General features: G+C 46.0%; 1 protein-coding gene across 12 annotated transcripts in view; it reads right to left on the bottom strand.

Moving 5' to 3' along the window:
- STK32B (serine/threonine kinase 32B) overlaps window positions 1-21,083 on the bottom strand; it is a 404,839-nt gene that overhangs the window by 328,652 nt on the left and 55,104 nt on the right. Inside the window, exon 2 of one of the 12 annotated variants that reach the window (XM_042936919.1) lies at window positions 7,589-7,681. The exons of 10 other annotated variants lie outside the window; for them this stretch is intronic. The gene's annotated coding sequence lies outside the window, so the exon portion shown is untranslated. Of the gene's footprint in view, window positions 1-7,588; window positions 7,682-18,439; window positions 18,459-21,083 lie in introns of those variants that run through there. One more of the 12 variants, XM_042936920.1, reaches the window with a different exon arrangement.

Raw genomic sequence — 21,083 nt, 5'->3', positions numbered from 1 at the left:
GTGACGGTGGTCCCAGCAGGCTAGTACGACAGCGATGGTGACGTGGATGCTGCTGCTGGCAAGATGCAGGGCGAGGCGTCCTGAGGGACTCTAGCTTACGGAAGGGAAACTGCATTCCGTAATCCTCTATGCCCACCACAGTGGGTCCAAGGAAGAGAGCCAGGAGCGCAGGGAGTCATGCAGCACCCAGGCAAGGGAGTGGAGTGGCATGCCTGACGGGAGCAGGACGGGGGGAGAGAAAAGGAGAGCTGAGAAAGACACAGGACCCACATCATGAGAACCCTGGATGTGGCCAGAGGGGAAGCAGGTGAGGGATCCATGATGATTTCTGGCTCCACAGCACTGATAGGTGCAGACAGCGAAGGCTCCAGAGGAGGCAGAGACCGGGGGAGAAAAGAGGACCACGTGAGGGGAAAGAAGCGAGCTTGGTTTGGGGGACGGTGGCCTGGGGATCCCTGTGGGAATAAAGAACGGTAGGAGGACGCACCTGGAAGGGAGCCGGAGCACCGTTGGAAGGAATGAGCTGGTCCCCGGTGGGGCACTCTGAGTCGAGAGCAGGGGTTGGGGACAGAACCTGGAGGATGCTGACAGCTGAGGGCATGGAGAGCGGGAATCCCCAGGAGAAACAGAGCCCAGAGGGGTGGGAGAGAATCGGGAGAGTGTCATGGGACCTGTCGTAGTCAGCTTGGGCAGCTATAAGCAACCCCACAGCCTCGGGGGCACAAATAGGAGACATCTACTAATCGTGGTCTGGAGGCCGGGAAGTCCAAGACCAGGAGGACAGCAGGTTCAACTCCTGGTGAGACCTCTCTCCCTGGCTCAGGGAAAGCTCTCTCCTCACCGCGGCCTCACATATGGGCTCACGGTGGAGACAGAGAGCTCTCCTCTCTCCCTCCGCTTACCAGGGCACTAATCCCACCATGGAACCCCACCCTCCAGACTTGATCTCCACCTAATCACCTCCCCATACCCCACCTCCAAATCACATTAGGGGTTAGGGCTTCAACATATGAATTGGGGGTCAGGGTGGGGGTACACGATTCAGTCCATGAAAGACCCCAGGGGAGGAGGGTCCACAGAGGGGTCCATCAAGCCAAATGCCAAAGGCATGAGCTGGTCAGCATCCCTGGTCAAATGATGGTAAATGGACCGACAAATGAATGAATGAATGAATAGCCACAGGGAACACACAGCCACTTTGCCACATTTCTGTGGATGCTTCTCTCTTCTCCTGCTGGCCTTTCCACTGGCCCAGAAGATCTGCATGGACAGGCCTGGGCATGTCCTTCTCAGCTACCCTGGCCCCTTGATGTGGCTGGCCACAACGTGGTGTGTAGGACACGTTTCCTGAGCGGATGGAGGTCTCCTGCCTGTGGTCGGTGGCGGGGCGGGGGGTGGGGGGCGGTGCTCAGCCTCCTCAGCTCTCACAAGGCGACCCAGCACAGACTCAGGTGCAGGCAGGCACAACCCCTAGACCCAGCCCCTCCATCAACACGGCTTGGCCTGGGGCTCCCTTAACCTTTGCGGGCTTTGTTTCTATGTTTGCAAAATAAGATCATTTACCTTCAAACTCACGGTGAAAATTAGGAAGCTGACATCCAGCATCCTGCCTGACTGATGGGACCTGTTCTATGTTGTCCTTTGTTCTTGGCATCATTACTAGGGAAGGGGGGCAGCGAAGAGCTCAAGTAGGGGTGGGAGAGAGAGGGACAGAAGCCTAAGCAGGCTCCATACTCAGTGCAGAGCCCAACTCAGGGCTCGATCCCACCACCCTGGGATCACGAGCGGAGCCGAAATCAAGGGTCGGTGCTCAACCGACTGAGCCATCCAGGCGCCCCCTTGATACTCATTATCCTAACGATGTGACAACACACAGAATGTGAAGCCAGCGCTTCCCTTCCTAGGTCTGGGGCCTGCTGCCTCCTCTATAAAAGGGGAATGAGAGCATCAGCTATACAATAGGTTGTCGTAGGATCAAATTATTTACTATCTATAGGGCACTCAGAGCCAAGCATAGCACTCGGCGGGTTCCCAATCACTGTCCCTAGCCGTTTAGTTGTTCTGTCACCAACAGACAGGCAATCTCAGAATTTCTCCTGATTTCACACATTATCGCTAGACATTACACGCATCCAGTCAACGAGCATCTACGCATATGTGAGTCCCGCATCTCGACGTGTGGGGATTCTCAAACGACTGCCTATTGCAACACAGGCACATGGATGCAGGCATCATTAAAACTTCAAGGAAATTATGGAGTCTGTGCAAAAAAAAAAAGCAACTTCTGTGCTCAAGTCACCACGTTATTTCCAGCATATAAAAACATTACTCGGGACGTGGTCGCCTCATGTACGATGTTCTTGCCTCCCAGCGATAAGCTGAGTGCATTCCTTCAGAACTGAAAGTGTCCTTACCTAATTTATTTTAAAAATGGAACATTTTGTAACAGAATCGCACAGCCATGCTTTGCTGCTGAGCTTACGCCTGGGTTGTGTCAGATTCTTGGAAGGAGATAAAACCTTGAGAACAGAAGTCAGGAAGGAAAAAAAAAAAAAAAACCCAGACAATATTTGAGAGCAAAAAAAGAAAAAAAAAAAAAAAAAAAGGAAAGCTCTCTGGACTTCCCATGTTTCCCACTGTCGAGCAGAGCTCCAAAGCCCTTCTTTTTAGAAAGCTGCTAAGAAAAAGACCCAACTATTTCCTTTTCTGGCCACATGGAAATGGAAACCGTTCCCGCCTGGCGTAAAATCTCCCTAACACCCCAGGGGTTAGAGGTGCTCCTGTTCCTTCCATGAGCTCTCCCAGATAACAGGGCATGAGACTTCTCATTCCTAATGCCAACAGGACGTCCTATACAGGACACAAAAAAAGCTTACGGAAGCATGGAGCCCGCCGAAGGTGCAGAAGCGCTCCGCCCCCAGGAAGGCCTACCGCATGCAATCCCCACAAGGTGAAGTTGGTTCTGGGGGCCAAAGAGTCCTACTCTTGCACGTGCAAAGCACGGCCGGTACACAGCACATAGGCAGGTTTGCGGTACATGTGTGGTACCAACATTCCATGAGACGTTGAGAGTAGGAAAGGGGATTCAGGAAGCAAACGTGCCAAAAGCCTCTGAAATGTCCAAAAGGCAGGGGTGAGGAAGTGAGAGTGCAGGAGAGGTAGAGACGCACAGGCCTCTGGAGACCAGATGGTCCGGGGGGGTGGGGGGGAGGGGAAGCTATGTGCCATCTGGCCAGGCGTCCGTAAGTCACGCTAGCTCTTTGGGCACAAGTCCTTAGACAGGCAGACAGTCCGGGTGCATGGGAAAGAACAGTGGCCAGGACAGCCCGGGCCCCCACCCCTGTGGGATTGACCTTCCAAGCAGGAAGACTGAGAGGAAGCGAGCAAATAACTAGGAGTATTGCCAGTGGCAAAAAGCTGCATAAAGAAAATAGAGCAAGGGCGCAGTTAGCCAGTCACGGAGGAAGTGATTCTCCAGGTGGCTAGGGCGGCCAACTTTGAGCAGGTGGCCTCTGACGCTGGACCCAGAGGGAAAGAAGCCTCAGGCATCCAGAAACAGGGAAGCACATTCATGCCCCGCTCGAGGATCAGCATGTGCAAAGGCCCAGAGCAGAAACAAGCTTGGTGTTCCCGAGGACCTGATAAAAGGCGTGTGTGTCTGGAGAAGAGTGGTGGGAAGGGCAGGCAAGAGGCGAGATCCAACAGGCAGGAGGGCAGGTCCACGCAGGCCACACCAGCCACCGTATATACAGGTTGGAGTGAACCTGAATGCCAGGGGAAGTGACGGAATCAATCAACGTTTGATGTAGAAACCGTGTCCTTATACTGTGGATGCATTCGCGTCTTCAATCTGAGGGGCTGACCCTCCTGCTTCATGAGAGAAAGCTGGGGAGGGACAGAATTAAGATGAGTGAAGTCAGGCCATGAATCAGACCATTTACATCCTTCAAAAAACCCACTGAGGTTATTATTATGGTGACTGATTTTACATGAGGATAACTGAAGAGGCGAATCAATACCATCAATTTCTCATAGACGATGATGTCGCACGCACATGTGGTTGTTTCTGCTTCAGAAAGTGTCTTCGCCCTTGTCTGACCTTCATGGCAGCCCTGGGAGGGGCACAGAGCAGAGATGCTTGTCCTTGATTTACGGGGAATCAGGCAACCTGGCCAGGCTCCCGTGACCAGCAAAGCCACAGCACCACAGTGAGAGCCCCGCGGCCATCCGCCCCCGGCCAGGAGCCCCTGTGCTTCTCCTCAGCACCACGTCTGGTTTCCCCATACAGATCTGTGAAATGGGTACCAGTCCTGGCTGCACCCTTCCCACTGGCCGTGAGGGAGCTGAAATCTGCATGGGGGCCTTGAAGGTACACGTTTCAAGCTTGGCCCCTGGTGCCATTTCTGCCCCGTCCTCGTTTCTCTTCTTGGTCTTCACTCATGTTTTCACTGCTGCCATCCTCTTGTACTTCAGGTGCCGGCTGAGCCAACTTAAATCTTTTCTAGAATCAGCCAGGAACACAACTTTCAGACTTACACACGGTTTCCCCCCAGGGCAGGGGGCCGTCTGGGAGATCTGGTGGTCCAGGGATTGAAACTGGATTTGGCTCAACTGGATGACTGTGTGCAAATCAACAGGAGAGGCCGGAGGGGCACAAGGAGAGCCCATTCGGACAGCAAAGCAACATGGCAAAGCAAACCAGCCACACAGGACGGCTTGTAATGAGACACTCACAGAGAGGTGGCCTTGAGAACTCCCCAGATCCCTGCGCTCCCAACCAAATTAAAGCATAATGATCCCTGAAAACATGTGACAGCGGCTCAGGGAAGATCCCCAGCTACTCTCTTACTTGCAGAGTATGTTTCTGGCAGACTGTGGCCTCACCAAGTTGCTTGGAGGGTTGGGTCTCTCCCTGACGTGGCTCATTAATACGGCGTCGGGCTGTGGGAAGAGCTGGGGATGCCAAGTATTCCCAGACAAATGACAAGCTCCGACCTGTGACACGCAGCATGCCACCAGCCCACGAAACAACGAGCCTGCGCTGCTCCCAATTAGAGCGCCCGCCGGCCACTGCAAGAGGAACAGCATGTTCTGAGGATGTGCTTCTTAGACACTAAAGTCTTTTTATGGGAAGCCAGAAGGGAGTTCTTTGAAAAGATGTGAACAGAACAAGAGGGAGTCCGATGTCTCTGCTCGAGCCTCCTTTTGGAAGAAAATCTGGCGTTTAATAAAAGCTTTCTGGGGGGAAAGGTCAGGAAGATGTTTTATTTATTCACTCGATACGTGTTTACTGGGCGCTAATTATGCGACATTGTCAGGGCTCTGTGCTCTGTGCTGAGACGCCAGAAGAAATAAGACAAACATCATACCCATCTTCCAGGAGCCTAAAATCCAACAGGAGTCCTGACGTGGCAGAGGGATTTCACCTGTAGTTCGGAGAAGTGCCGAGTGGTGTAAGACATGTTGTGGGAAGGAACATACACAGGGGCAGGGAAGGCTCTTACGAGGAAGTGAATTTAAAACCGAGACTGGATGGATACATGGAGCTGGGCAGTGGTGAAAGTCAGGCAGGAGGGGTGGGACTGGGGAGAGTAGGGGATTCCTGGAAGCAGAAGGAACAGGGGGTTCAAAAGACAGTGAGATGGGGGGAGTGGCGAGAGACGGCCGTGGAGAAGAGGCAGGGACCGACATGCCGGATCTTCAAGGCTTGGACAAAGATGCTGTTCCTCATCCGGAGGGTGATGGGAAACCCTAAGGGTTTTAAGTGACAGAGGGGGCTGTGTGTGTGTGTGTGTGTGTGTGTGTGTGTGTGTGCGCGCGTGCGTGTGTGTTCAACGGATGGAATGAAGTAACGGTCATTTAGCAAGATGGCTCACGCACCAGCACGGGCTAGGTTTTGCTGCGTAACAAGCAAACCCCAAATCTTGATGTCTTATAACAATGAATGGGTTGGGGTTTTTTTTTCACTTATATGTGTCCACACAGATCAGCCAGTGGCTCTGTTTCCTGCACTCATTCAGGGACCTAGGCTGACAGAAGCTGCGTCTGACCTACTCTATTCCTACCCCTTTCACTATTGTCTGCGTCTGTCCTTAAAAACTAGCATATTTGCATGTTTCCTTCATTCCCTTCTTCCCAGTGGCTGGCACACAGTAGGCATTCTACTGTATCTGTGAAATAAATTAATCCTGTTCACTTCGGTGGGTCACAGTCATTAGTTGGCCCCTAGAACCAGCCAAGCTCCTCCCTTCCTGCTCCCAGATTCCTCTTCTCCAGCTCTCTGAGAACTCCACGTATGGTTCATTTTTCCAGTCTCATCTTAGATCTCTCGTCCACAGAAAAACCTTCTTGGACCACATTTGTGATGGTCAACTTTATGTGTTAAACTGACTGGGATATGAGGTGCCTCGAGATTTGGTCAAATATCACTCTGGGTGTGTCTGTGAGGGTGGTTTTGAATGAAATTAACAACTAAATCAGCAGACTGAGCAAAGCAGCCTATCCTTCCTAATGTGGGTGGGCCTCATCCAATCAGGTGAAGGTCTGTTTAGAACAAAAAGCCAACCTTCACCTAAGTAAGAGAGAACTCCTTCTGATGACAGTGTTGAACTGGGAAATCAGTCCTTCCTCCATTCAGACTCAAACTGATACATCAGATCTTGGGTCTCAAGCCCGCCGGCTTTCAGACTGGAACTTAAACCATCGGCTCTCCTGGTTTCTCGGGCCTTCTGACTCAGACTAGAACTACATCACCGGCTCTCCAGCTTTCCAACAGCAGTCTTGGGACGTCTCCGTCTCCATAACTGCATGAGCCAATTCCTTATAAGTCTCTCTATGTATCTACCAACCTGTATCTATCTGTCTGTCTGTCTATCTATCCATCCATCCTATTGGTTCTGGGGCTCTGTGTTCCCCGAATTATACAACCTTGTAGCAGACCCTGTTGGTGCCCCACCCATTCCCCTTCAGTCCTTACCATCACAACGTACACACTGCAAACAGCCGCATCATCTGGCTGGAGGGCTTTCTCGGGCGAGGAGACTCTGTCCTGCCCTGCACAGCGGGTGGGGAGTGCCCAGAACTGAGCAGCCCTCAACCGACAACTGGTGGGCACGGGCGGATCACTATCCCGCGTCCCTTCAACACAGGGTTGGACGACTCTGAGGCATGGGCTATGCTGCTCCCCAACGCCTGCAGGTGCCCACGGTGGTAGCTAACTTGCTCAATAACACGCCTCCCTTCCTTCCCTTCCTCCCAGGTTTCCTGAGATCATCTCCTACACGAACCGCCTGCACAGGTTCCTCCTTTCAGGGTTAATTTCTAGAGAAACCCAAACTAAACCACACCCCATCAAGAAGGTCTATACACACCATTTTCTATCACAGCGCCCTGTGTATCTCCTCCCTAACATGTATCATATTCTTTCATTTTTAAGTATTTCTCAGCTCACTGTCCCAACAAGGACACTGCCTATTTTTGTTTCTCTCATGCCCGAGGTGAATTAGTTGTTCAATACACATTGATAAATATCTGTCGAGTAAGTGAACGAAGGAAGGATCAAGCCTGAACGTGTGCCTTCTTCCCAGACCTCGGCTCCCTCATTAGGACAATGAGACAGTCACACGCGGCATCTGGAAGTTGGCTCTGGCTTTCGCATCCTGAGACTCTGAGATGTCAGGGGCTGGCGAGACAAGAAAGCACGTGGTGTTGTTGCCGGACAAGACTCTGGATAAGAACGTGGCTTCGTCTGCATTAATTTGACCAAGGAAGCTGGGGGTGGGGGGAGGGATGGCAATCAGGAGGGGAAAAAAGAGGGGGAAAAAAACCCTCCTTCGAGGTGGTCTTTGGTGGCTAATGATGGAGTGCAGGCGTGTGGAGCAGGAACACTGGGAGTGTTTGCATATAAATTGCCTTTTAAGGTTTCCATTCTTCAAGACTAATGAGTGTTTCAGACTTAAACATAACTATTCTCTACTAATTACTGTTTTGGTCGCTCTCCTGTTTTTTCCTCATGATTTCTACTTGTGATTCAAGGAGGTAGAAAGATGACCGTGCTTCCTGGGAGTCAACCACCCTCAGCATCGGCAGATTTCAGGTTTGCAGGTGATCCTGAAGCCTTGGCATGTAAAGAAGCGTAATGTCACATGAACTTGAATTTGAACATGAACTTGAATCACACCTTCTGCAAGTCACTTGACTGGTTGACAGACAAAAGAATAAATAGAAAATCTGAATAGTCCTGTATCTATCAGGCAGCTGAATCTACAATTAACTATATTGCCACAAATAAAACTTCAGGTCCAGATGGCCTCAATGGTGAATTATTCCATGGAAGTATAAAAGAACACCAAAATTATGTAAATTCTTCCAGAGAACAGAAAAAGGGGGAACATTTCCCAATGTGTTTTATGACATCAGCATAATCTTGATGCAAAAACATGAGATGAACATTACAAGGAGAAAATTACAGGTCAATCTGGCTCATGAATATACATGCAAAAATTCTAAGCAAAATATTAGCAGATTGAATCCAGCAACATGTAAAAGAATTATTACATCATGACCAGATTGGGTTTATCCCAGAAATGAAAGAGATAGCACTCACAGACTGAAGGGGGAAAAGGTATTTGAACGAATTTTTTTTTTGACGAATAAAAAATGTTTGCTAACGGCCAATACCCATTCATGGTAAAACAGTAAATCTAAGAGTTGCCTTTGAATCTGATAAAGAGTATCTATAACACACCTACAGCAAACATTATGCTTAATGGTTATGCATTTAAAGACGCTAGAAAAGAGAAAAAAGTTTATCACCACCATTTCTATTCAGTATTTTACTAGAGGTCCTAGACAATTTCTCAGACACACACACACACACACACACACACACACACAAATAAAAGGTACGGGTTTGGGGGCACCTGGGTGGCTCAGTTGGTTAAGCATCCGACTTTGGCTCAGGCCATGATCTGATGGTTTGTGAGTTCGAGCCCCGCGTCGGGCTCTGTGCTGACAGCTCAGAGCCTGGAGCTGCTTCAGATTCTGTGTCTCCCTTCTCTCTCTGCCCCCTTCCTCACTAACACTCTGTCTCTCTGTCTCAAAAATAAAAAAAAAAAAAAAAACATTAAACGACATTTTTAAAGGTACAGGTTTGGAAAAGAAAATATCAAACATTCTCACTCACATAAGTCATAATATGTAGCAACCCCAAAATAATCTACAGACTAATACACTTAGTGAGCAAACTTAGAAAGGACCGAGAATAGATCAATAGGCAAAAAAGCAATTATATTCCTATGTATCACTTTAAAATCACATTCAGGGAGCATTAACTAATTCAACATCTTTCAAAAGATGGGCAAGATCTCTCTACAAGCCTGGTGGGGAAAAATACCGTAAGACTTCAAAACAGACATGCCATGTTCACAGACTGGAAAACTCAGTATTTTAAACATGTCAACCGACTGCCGAACTTTTCCACCCCGTTAACAAAACCCTAGCCATTTCTGAAAGAAAAATGGACAACCTGCTCTTCTAATTCTGTGGAAATGTAAAGGGCCAAGGGGAGCCACTGCGATCTTGAAGAGTAACTGAGAGAAGTTAAAATGACACATCTAAACTTTGAAATTTAGGGGGCGCCTGGGTGGCTCAGTCGGTTAAGCGGCCAACTTCGGCTCAGGTCATGATCTCGCGGTCTGTGAGTTCGAGCCCCGCGTCGGGCTCTGTGCTGACAGCTCAGAGCCTGGAACCTGTTTCAGATTCTGTGTCTCCCTCTCTCTCTGCCCCTCCCCTGTTCATGCTCTGTCTCTCTCTGTCTCAAAAATAAATAAACGTTAAAAAAAAAAAAAAAACTGTTTAAACTTTGAAATTTAGGGGAACTGAGGCTTTATATTATTGGCAGAGGGGCTGACACACAGAATAAAAAAGAGTAGAGTCCGGGGGCGTCTGGGTGGCTCAGTAGGTGAAGCGTCCGACTTCGGCTCAGGCCATGATCTCACACTCCGTGAGTTCAAGCCCCGCATCGGGCTCTGTGCTGACAGCTCGGAGCCTGGAGCCTGCTTCGGATTCTGTGTCTCCCTCTCTCTCTGTCTCTCCACCCCGCTCAAGAATAAATAAACGTTAAAAAATTCTTTTAAAAAGATGGTCGATATACATATAAAAATGTGCTCAAGCTCATTAGGCATCAGGGAGCTATGAATGGAAATCACTGTGGACTGTTACGACATACTCATAAGGATGTCTAAAATTATAAAGAATGGCCGCACTCAATGTTGGCAAAGATGCGGAAAAACTAGAATTCTCACATGTTGCTACTGGGAGTGGAAATTGGTAAAACACTCAGGAAAATCAGAGCTGAGCGTTTGCATGTGACCTACCAATTCCATTCCAAAGTAAATATCCAAGAAGTTGCAGAAACATCAAAACACAGGCGCATGACATATACAAGGCTTGTTCCAGCCCCAAACTGGAAACAATCCAAAACCCTTCAATAGAACAGATTGTAACATACTCAAACACTGAAATACTACCCACCAGCAAGAATAAACAATCTACCACTAGGTGAAACAGTAACAGTGATCCCCAGAAACATAATGGTGAATAAAAAGTCACATACAAAAGAAGACAATGGACAGGTGTGCTTCCACACAAAGTTCCAAACCTGGAAAGGTCCAAATGAAAGTGATGAGGTCAGAGCAATGGTCACCTTTTGGAGCAGGCGAGTGGAGGAGAGCAGAAGGGGGGGGTTCTTGGGGCCAGTAACGTTATGTTTATGCTATTATTTTTTGGTGTGCCAGAGACTCAACTTATTTTTCTTCTGTTTGTTTTTCTTTTTTGTGGTAAGAACACTTCACCTGAGATCTACTCTCTTAACAAATTTTTAAATGTACAATATATTGTTGTTGACTACAAACACAACGTTGTAGCAGACCTCTAGAACTCACTCATCTTGCAAAAGTCAAACTTTACGCCCATTGATTAGTAACGCCCAAATCCCCCCTCCTCCCACCTTCTGGCAACTACCACTCCACTCTTTGATTCCATGAATTTGACTATGTTAGATAACTCATAAAGGGAATCGGGCAAAATTTGTCTTTCTGTGACTGATTTATTTCACTTAGCATAATGTCCTCAAGGTATATTCATGCTGTTACATATTACAGAATTTCCTTCTTTTCTAAGGCTGATAGAATTCAAATGTATGTATACAGATCATTTTAACTTTTTTGAAAGTTTATTTCTTTTGAGAGAGAGAAAGAGAGAGTGTGTGGGAGGGGCAGAGAGAGAGAGGGAGAGAGAGAATCCCAAGCAGGCTCTGCACTGCCAGCGTAGAGCTCAATGTGGGGCTCGAACTCACAAACCATGAGATCATGACCTGAGCCAAAGTCGGACACTTAACTGACTGAGTCACCCAGGCGCCCCCACAACATTTTTGTATCTATTCATCTGTTGACAATCCCTAATAACCACTTACTCTTTTCTAAGTTTTTATTTAAATTCAGTTAATTAACATACAGTATAATATTAGTTTCAGGTGGACAATACAGTGATTCAACACTTCCATACATCACCCGCTGCTCATCATGACCAGTATAATCCTTAATCCCCATCACCTATTTCACCATCCCCCCCTCCCCTCACCTCTCATAACCATCAGTGCATTCTCTATAGTTAAGAGTCTATGTCTTGGTTTTCCTCTATTTTTTTCCCATTGCTCATTGTTCCTTAAATTCCACATGTGAGTGAAAATATACAGTATTTATCTTTCTCTGACATATTCTGCTTAGCATAATACTCTCTAGATCCATCCATGTTGTTACAAATGACCCCTGAGTAACATTCTAGTATATATATATATATGTGCCCCATCTTCTTTATCCACTCATCGGTTGGTGGACACTTGGGCTGTTTCTGTAATTTTGCTGGTGTAAATAATGCTTCTATAAACATCGGGGGGGGGGTGTGCCCCTTCGAATCCGTATTTTTGTATTCTTTGGATAAATACTAGTAGTGTAAATGCTAGATCATCGGGTAGTTCTATTTGTAACTTTTTGAAGAACCTCCATACTGTTTTCCAGAGTGGCTGCACCAGCCTGCATTCCCACCAGCAGCGCAAGAGGGCTCCCCTTTCCCCACATCCTCGTCAACACTTGCTGTTTCCTGTGGTGTTGATTTTAGCCATTCCGACAGGTATGAGGTGATACCTCATTGTAGTTTTGACATGCCTTTCCCTGATGATGAGCGATGTTGAGCATCTTTTCACGTGTCTGTTGGCCATCTGGATGTCTTCTTTGGAAGAATGCCTATTCGCGTCTCCTGCCCATTTTTTAACTGGATTATTTGGCTTTGGGTTGTTGAGTCTTACAAGTTGGTTACAGATTTTGGAGACTGGACTTTTATCCGATTGGTCATTTGCAAATATCTTCTCACATTCCAGAGGTTGCCTTTTAGTTTTGCTGATTGTTTCCTTTGCTCTGCAGAAGATTTTCATCTTGATGAGGTCCCAATAGTTCATTTTGACTTCGTTTCCTTGGCCGTTAGCAACATGTCTAGTAAGAAGATTGGCTACAGCCAATGTCAAGGAAGTTACTCTGTTCTCTTCTAGAATTTTTATGGTTTCAGGTCTCACACTTAGGTCTTTAATATATTTTGAGTTTATTTTTGTGTATGGTGTAAGAAAGTGGCCCTGTTTCATTCTTCTGCATGATGCTGTCCACTTTTCCAAGAACCGTTTGTTGAAGAGACCGTCTTTTTCCCAGTGGAGATTCTTTCCTGCTTTGACGATTAGTTGACCATGTACGTGTGGGTCCAGTTCTGGGTTCTCTATTCTGTTCCTTGGTGTATGTGTCTGTTTTTGTACCAGTGCCACACTGTCTGAATCACTACCGCTTTGTAACACAGCTTGAAGTCCGGAACTGTGATGCCCCCAGCTTTGCTTTGCTTTTTTAAAATTGTTTTGGCTATTTGGAGTCTTTTGTGGTTCCATACAAATTTTAAGATTGTTTGTTCTAGTTCCGTGAAAAATGTTGGTATTCTGATACGGACTGCATTAAATGTGTAAATTGCTTTGGGTAATATGGGCATTTTAACAATATTTGTCCTTCTAATCCACGAGAATGGAGTATCTTTCCATGTCTCTGTGTCGTCAATTTCTTTCATCAGTGTTTTATAGTTTTCAGAAAGAAGCTGGATCAGTAATCAAAACACTCCACGCAAACAGAAGTCCAGGACCAGATGGCTTCACAGGTGAATTTTACCAAACATTTATAAAGAAGAGTTAGTACCTATTCTTCCCAAACTGTTCCAAAAAAATAGAAAAGGAAGAAAAGCTTCCCAATTCATTCTATGAGGCCAGCATTACCCTAACACCAAAACCAGGTAAAGACACCACTAAAAAAAGAGAGAACTACAGGCCAATATCCTTGAGGAATACAGACACAAAAATTCTCAGTAAAATACGAGCAAAACGAAGCTAACAACACATGAAAAAAATCTTTCACCACAACCGAGTAGGATTTACTCCTGGGTTTCATGGGTGGTTCAAAAATTGCAAATCAACCAATGTGATATACTACATTAATAAAAGAGAAGGTAAGAACCCTATGATCCTTTTAATAGACGCAGAAAAAGCATTTGATGAAGTACAACCTACATTCACGATGAAAACCCTTAACGAAGGAGGTTTAGAGGGAACACACCTCAACATAATGGAAGCCATATATGAGAAAACCACAGTTAATATCATCCTAAATGGGGGAACACTGAGAGCTCTTCCTCTACGACCAGCAACAAGGCAGTGATGCCTCCCTCACCACTGTTATTTAACACAGTACTGAAAGCAATCAGACAACAAAAAAGAAATAAAGACATTTCCAGTCGGCAAGGAAGGAGTAAAACTTTCACTATTTGCACATGACACGATACGATACATAGAAGACCCGAAAGATTCCACCAAAGGAAAAAAAAAACTGCTAGAATGGATAAATGAGTTCTGTGAAGTTGCAGGATACAAAGTCAACGTACAGAAATCTGTTGCATTTCCATACACCAACAAAGAAGCAGCAGAAAGGGAAATTAAGCAATCAATCCTATTTAAAACAGCACGAAAAACAGTAAGATATCTAGAAATAAACCTAACCGAAGAGGTGAAAGACCAGAACTCTGAAAATCAACATCCTATTTCGATCTGTTGCTTTATAACATTTTTAAACCAAAAATTTAAAAATAGAACTACTCTACCGCCCAGCAATTGCACGACTAGGTATTTATCCAGAGGATAAAAAAATTCAAAGTGTTTAAAACAACACTATCGACAAGAGCAAATTATGGAAGGAGCCCAGACGTCCATCGACGAACGAATGAGTGAAGAAGATGTGGGTGGGTGGGTGTGTGTGTGTGTGTGTGTGTGTGTGTGTGTGTGCGCGTGTGTTTGTGTGCGATGGATTACTACTCAGCAATCAAAAAGAATACAATCTTGCCACTTGCAACAACGTGGATGGAACCGGAAGGTATTATGCTAAGTGAAATAAGTCAGAGAAGGACAAATATCGTATGATTTCACCCATATGTGGAATTTAAGAAACACAATAGATGAACACAGGGGAAGGAAAGGAAAAATAAGATAAATACAGAGAGAGAGGCAAACCATAAGAAACTCTTAAATATAGAGAACTGAGGGTTATTGGAGGGGAGCTGGGGAGGGGAGGGGCTAAATGGCTGATGGGCATTGAGGAGGGCACTTGGGGGGATAAGCACTGGGTGTTGTATGGAAACCAATTTGACAATAAATTACATTAAAAATTTTTTTAATTAAAAAAAAAAGTATGTCTCCAGCTTTGTTCTTGAGAAGACTGATTTGGCTATCTGTGGCTTTTTGTGGTTCCACATGAATTTTGGAATTGTTTTTCTATTTCTGTACAAAATGTCTTTGGGATCTTGACAGGGATAACAACGAATCTGTAGGTTGCTTTGGACAGTACGGACATTTCAGTACCATTAAGCCTGCTAACCCATGAACACAGGATGCCTTCCCATTTTGTATTTCTGGACATGAACAGTGTCATACAGGTATGTTGACCTTGTGAAGACACCTTGAGCTGTACATGAATGGTTCACGCAACCACCCAGGTGTAGATTATGCTTCGATAAAAAAAGCCATAAAAAATAAGACTGCGATGAACAAAAGGCCCATGCATTTTGTCCATGCATATATGAAAAGCAGTGAGTTCATAATGAGCCTCAATAAAAATGGAGAGAGAGAAAAAAAACTCACGGGAAGGACAACACTGAAACTTGCAAAGACACCAACTCTTCTGAGATTTGCTAGAGGGAAGGAGTTACACATTTCGTCTGCCATCTAATATGAATGTTACTTCAGAGTAACCAAGTATCAAAGAGAATGAAGGAAAGTTCTTTCACTTACTAAATACAGAAGGAGTGGTCAAATTAAAATTTACATTTTTTTTAACGTTTATTTATTTTTGAGAGAGAGAAAGAGAGAGGGAGGGAGGGAGCATGAGCAGGGGAGGGGCAGAGAGAGAGGGAGACACAGAATCCGAAGCAGGCTCCAGGCTCCCAGCTCTCAGCACACAGCCCGACACAGGGCTTGAACCCATGAGCTGTGAGATCATGACCTGAGCCGAAGTCGGATGCTCAACCGACTGAGCCACCCAGGCGCCCCTAAAATTGACAATTTCGCAATTCGTCAGTCAATAGTTGACTCCGGCAATGGTCATGGACAGGTGGTAAAATTACCAGGCAGACAGTTAATAAGGACTTTCACAAGGAAGGGATAAGACTGTCACTACCCAACCCACCTACGAAGCTCAGCATCACTAAACACGACATAACTCCAAACTGGATACGGGGCATAGCACCACCGGTGAAAAATCCATGCCAGAAATTATGAGAGTTATACCTAATCCACCCTTCCTATCTAACTTGGGACCTATTAGGGGGAACGAATTAAATGACAAATTAGATGACACCACAATGAAGCAATAATAAAACCTGATACACGAAACATTTTTCAGGACAACTCACCGCCTTCAAAGAGTAAATAGCATGAAAAAGTAATTTTTTAAGAGGAGCTTTGTTTGGATCCTGATTTCAACAAACAATCTACAAAAGCCATATTTTTAGGCAATGGAGGAAATCTGAATATGGACTGAATGATATTAAGTACTGACTGTTAATTTTATTAAGTGTGGTAAAGATCTCTATCTTCCACTTTATGCAAAAATTCGTTCCAAGTAGCTTGTAGATCTGAGCATAAATGGTAAGACCATACATTTTCTAGAGGAAAACTGGGACTATACTAAATTTCCTTAATGTGATCACAGGTTAACAATAAAACACTTTAGGGGGGCTGAGCAGCTCAGCAGATTAAGCGTCCAACTCTTGATTTTGACGCAGGTCATGATCTCACAGTTGGTGGGTTTGAGCCCCATGTCAGGCTCTGCACTGACAGCTGACACACAGAGTCTGCTAGGGATTCTATCTCTCTCTCCCTCTCTCTACCCCCCCCCCATCCTCTCTCTCTCTCTCTCTGTCTCAAAAATAAATAAACTTTTAAAAACTTTGTCCCTCGGGGCGCCTGGGTGGCGCAGTCGGTTAAGCGTCCGACTTCAGCCAGGTCACGATCTCGCGGTCTGTGAGTTCGAGCCCCGCGTCGGGCTGATAGCTCAGAGCCTGGAGCCTGTTTCAGATTCTGTGTCTCCCTCTCTCTCTCTGCCCCTCCCCCGTTCATGCTCTGTCTCTCTCTGTCCCAAAAATAAATAAAAAACGTTGAAAAAAAAAAGTTAAAAACTGTGTCCCTCTCTCTACTCCCCCCTCATCCTCTCTCTCTCTCTCTCTGTCTCAAAAATAAACTTTTAAAAACTTTGTCCCTCTCCCTACCCCCCCCATCCTCTCTCTCTCACTCAAAAATAAACTTAAAAACTTTAAACAACATAAATTGTAATATTAAAACTTAAGAAGTATTTCCACTGAGGTCTGGAACAAAACAAAAATGTCCTCTATCCCTGATGTAATAATTCAATCTACTAGAAAAAAAGGACAAAGGATATCAATGGTCAATAGCCTTTGCCATCTGAAATATCTTCATGACCTTACAGTAAGCAAAGATTTCTTATGCACTAGCCATAAAAAAAAACTAATAAATTAGATTAAATTCAAGAGTGTCCATTCATCAAAAGATGCCATTAAGAGGTAAAATACACAATATAGAATGGGGAAGTTATTTCTGTAAGAGCGCTAAAACCTCCGTGGTAGAGCCTTATATCCAGAGTATACAGAGTATATGACCTATTGGTCAGCAAGAGACAAATTCAATAAAAAAAAAAATTGGCAAAGAGACTTGAATAGGTATTTTGCAAAAGGCTCTCTAGAAAAAAATACTCATAAAAAAGATGAGAAAATCGTATCGCGAATGACAGAAGATGTAAATTCAATCTGCAATGAAATGTCATTGAACACGTACCAGAACAGCCCAAATCAAAACTGACAGGCAATGACCGCTGTCATTATCTTATGTGTATTATCTTATTATCATATGTGCATCAAGTCAGAATAGAAAGATATAAAGTAGGACAGCCACACAATGGAACATGGCAACAATGAAAATAAACTACAGCTACATGAAGCCCAATGAATGAAAATTACCAACAATGTTGAGGAAATGACGTCAGACACAAAATAACTTCTTTCTTGAGTCTATGCACATAAGGTTCGGAAACAGGAGAAACTAAGCTGTAGCTTTATAATTCATAATAAGGATTCTCTTCAAGGGGCAGACCCATGGTAGAGGCGTGAAGGGGTCCTAAGGGCTACTGTTGATATTCTACTCTTAATGGGCTGTTGATCACATGGGTGTGTTCACTTTCTGAAGACGTATCAAGCGTTCCACTTAGGCCTTGTGCACTTTTGCAGGTCTCACATTCCAATTAAAAAGTGAACCTTAGGGGCCCTTTCTGGCTCAGTCAGAAGAGCATGTAACTCTCAATCTCAGGGTCATGAGTTCTAGCCCCACATTGGGTGTAGCAATTACTATAAGTAAACAAATTTTCTTTGTTTTTAATTTTTTAATGTTTGTTTATTTTTGAGAGAGAGAGAGAGAGAGAGAGAGAGAGAGAGAGCGCGAGAGAGCGGGGGAGGGGCAGAGAGCGAGGGAGACACAGAATCGGAAGCGGGCTCCAGGCTCTGAGCTGTCCGCACAGAGCTCGATGCAAGGCTCGAACTCACAAACTGTGAGATCATGACCTGAGCCAAAGTCAGATGCTCAACCAACTGAGCTACCCGGGTGCCCCAACGTATCTTAAAAAGTTAAAATTAGCACCCATTCATAGAGCTTTATGGAAGTCCTAGCAAACTCAGAATATAGTGAACTTCTTTAACCCAGCCATACTTAAGATCAAACGTCTACAATACACATCATTCTTACTGTGAAATCTTTAGAAGCACTTCCACTGAAGTCAGGAATTAGACAAGAATGCCCTCGGGGCGCCTGGGTGGCTCAGTTGGTTGGGCGCCGACTTCAGCTCAGGTCACGATCTCACGGTCCGTGAGTTCGAGCCCCGCGTCGGGCTCTGGGCTGACGGCTCAGAGCCTGGAGCCTGCTTCCAGTTCTGTGTCTCCCTCTCTCTCTGCCCCTCCCCTGTTCATGCTCTGTCTCTGTCTCAAAAATAAATAAAACGTTAAAAAAAAAAATTTAAAGAATGCCCTCTATTACTGATGCAATGCAACAATTCAACCTATTGGGGGAAAAACGGGCAAAGGGTATGAATAGACAATGTACTTACTCATTTTGGGTATCTGAAGAAACAGTAAATATCTCAAAACAGATTCAACCTCACTAGCATCAGAACATGCCATTTAAAAAAATTCACCATACCGGCAAAAATTTAGGGTTTGATAATACCAAGTGTTGACAGGTGTAGGCGACTCTCAAGACTTGTGGGTGGGAGTGCCCATGACCCTTCAGGAGAATGATCTGTTAATACCTTAAAAATTCCAAGATGGCAAACCCTACGACCCAGCAATCCTAGAATTCTTCAGTGCGTATCCTGTGGAATGTGTCTTTCAGAAACTCCCACGGGTGCGCACAAGGAAACCCAAGGAAGAATGCTCGCATCTCCCATCAATAAGGGGATGAGTCAATAAATTGTAGCATAATCGCAGGCAACACTCTTGTAAAGCAGTTAAAATAAGTGAACTGCATCATATGAATAAACATAAAGCATAATGGGAAGTAAGGAAAGCAAGATGCAGAGGGATCTGACTTGATTTGGGTGGAGTTTAAAAATAGGATACATTGCTTTGGGTTACATAACCTTAGGCGAATTATACCAACCCCCATGGAAATGTGTGCGGTCATCTCTGGGGCAGGTGAGGAGCTGCCCAGTGTGACAGGCGAGGGGCTTCAAACGTGCCTACCACGTTTCGCTTGTTACACTGGGGAAGGAGACACTGGTGTGCATTATACTATTTCCATACCTGTGTTTGACACACTTCACCAAAAAAAAAAAAAAAAAAAAAAATCAATAGCAAAAGAGCGACCTTGCTCCTGAGCCCTCAAGTTCATGAAGGACCCTAGACAGACCCCTTGGGAATGTCCGGGCTCGGCTGTATCTGGTCATCTCTTAGGCGTCACAGTTTTCACACAGGTCTAGAGAGAGAGTGGTACACCCTTGAGCATCTATCTCCCCTTCTGCGAGTTGGTCACAGCAGTCAGCCAGTCGGTGGAACCACAGCCAACCCCAGATGATGCCGGAAAAGATAAAGGACAGGGAACAGAAGCCCAAAATGGCGAAGGCTTATTAGGACAGAGCAGGTGTATTTCCGAGAACTCCAACTCTGCGGTTCGCTTGAAGCCAATTTTGCTTCCTCCCGCAGCTGTTCCCGTGGTATCACTTGCCTGTGGAAAGCCATTTACATCTTCTTCCTTCAGAACACACGTCTGGAGCCTGATTTCTGCGTTCGTCACGCTGGAACACTGATTTGGAGTCAAGTCAAGGGACCGGGCCGGACTCCAGCTCTGAGAGCGGACTAGCTCCACAGGAATGCTAGCCAAGTGGCAGGTCGTAGGTCCCGTCACCGAAGACGCTCCTGGCTCCTCCGGCAACACCTGCCTGGACACTGGGTCCGCTGGGAGGGTGTGTCAGTGCCCTGGGGCAGCAAAGTACCGCAGACTGGGGGGCTCAGACAACAGAACTTTACTCTCTCAAATCTGAGATCAATGTGTTGCAGAATGAGTTCCTTCTCTTTTTTAAAAAATTTATTTGAGAGAGAAAGAGAGAGAGAGAGAGAGACGTGGGAGGGGCAGGGAGACAGGGAGAGAGAGAATCTCAAGCAGGGTCCACACCATCAGAGCAGAACCCAGTGCAGGGCTCGAACCCATGAACCATGAGATCATGTCCTGAGCCGAAACCAAGAGTCGGACACTCAACCGACTGAGCCACCCAGGCGCCCCAGAATGCACTCCTTCTAAGGCTGTGGGGGCTGGGGCTGGGGCTGGGGGTGGGGGTGGGGAATCTGTCCCAAATTTCTCTCCCAACTTCTGCAGGTGGCTGGTGATCTTTGGTGTTTTGGGGGATTGTAGAAGCATCCCCCCAATCCCTGCCTTCATCTCCGCATGGGGTTCCCCTTGTGTACGTGTCTGTGCCCAAACTTCCCTTGTTCGTGAGGGCACAGACGTATCAGATTAGGGCTCACGCTGCCGATCCCGCTTTAACCCTATTCTTTAACCCTATGTAAAGACCCTATCTCCAAACAAGGTCACAGTCTGAGGCCTTGGAGGTGAGGACTTCAGCATTTGGATTTCGAGAGGATACGATTCAACACATCCCCTAACTTGTCTGACTAAAGCAGAGACTGCATGGGGGCCTCAGCTACATCATAGCACAGTCAGGCCATGTTAACGAGGGACTGCTTCTTGTTCACGAATGAGTCCCCAGAACCCAGTTCAAAGCCTGGATTTGGTAGAAACCATGTAAATTGTTTGCTAAACAAATGAGTAAATGTTTTCTAATGCCTTTGGAGGGGCGCCTGGGTGGCTCAGTCGGTTGAGCGTCCGACTTCGGCTCAGG

The sequence above is a fragment of the Panthera leo genome, chromosome B1 (genome assembly GCF_018350215.1).
Source record: "Panthera leo isolate Ple1 chromosome B1, P.leo_Ple1_pat1.1, whole genome shotgun sequence".
NCBI classification, from domain to species: Eukaryota; Metazoa; Chordata; class Mammalia; order Carnivora; family Felidae; genus Panthera; species Panthera leo.
This window is presented reverse-complemented; position numbering and strand designations above follow the sequence as displayed.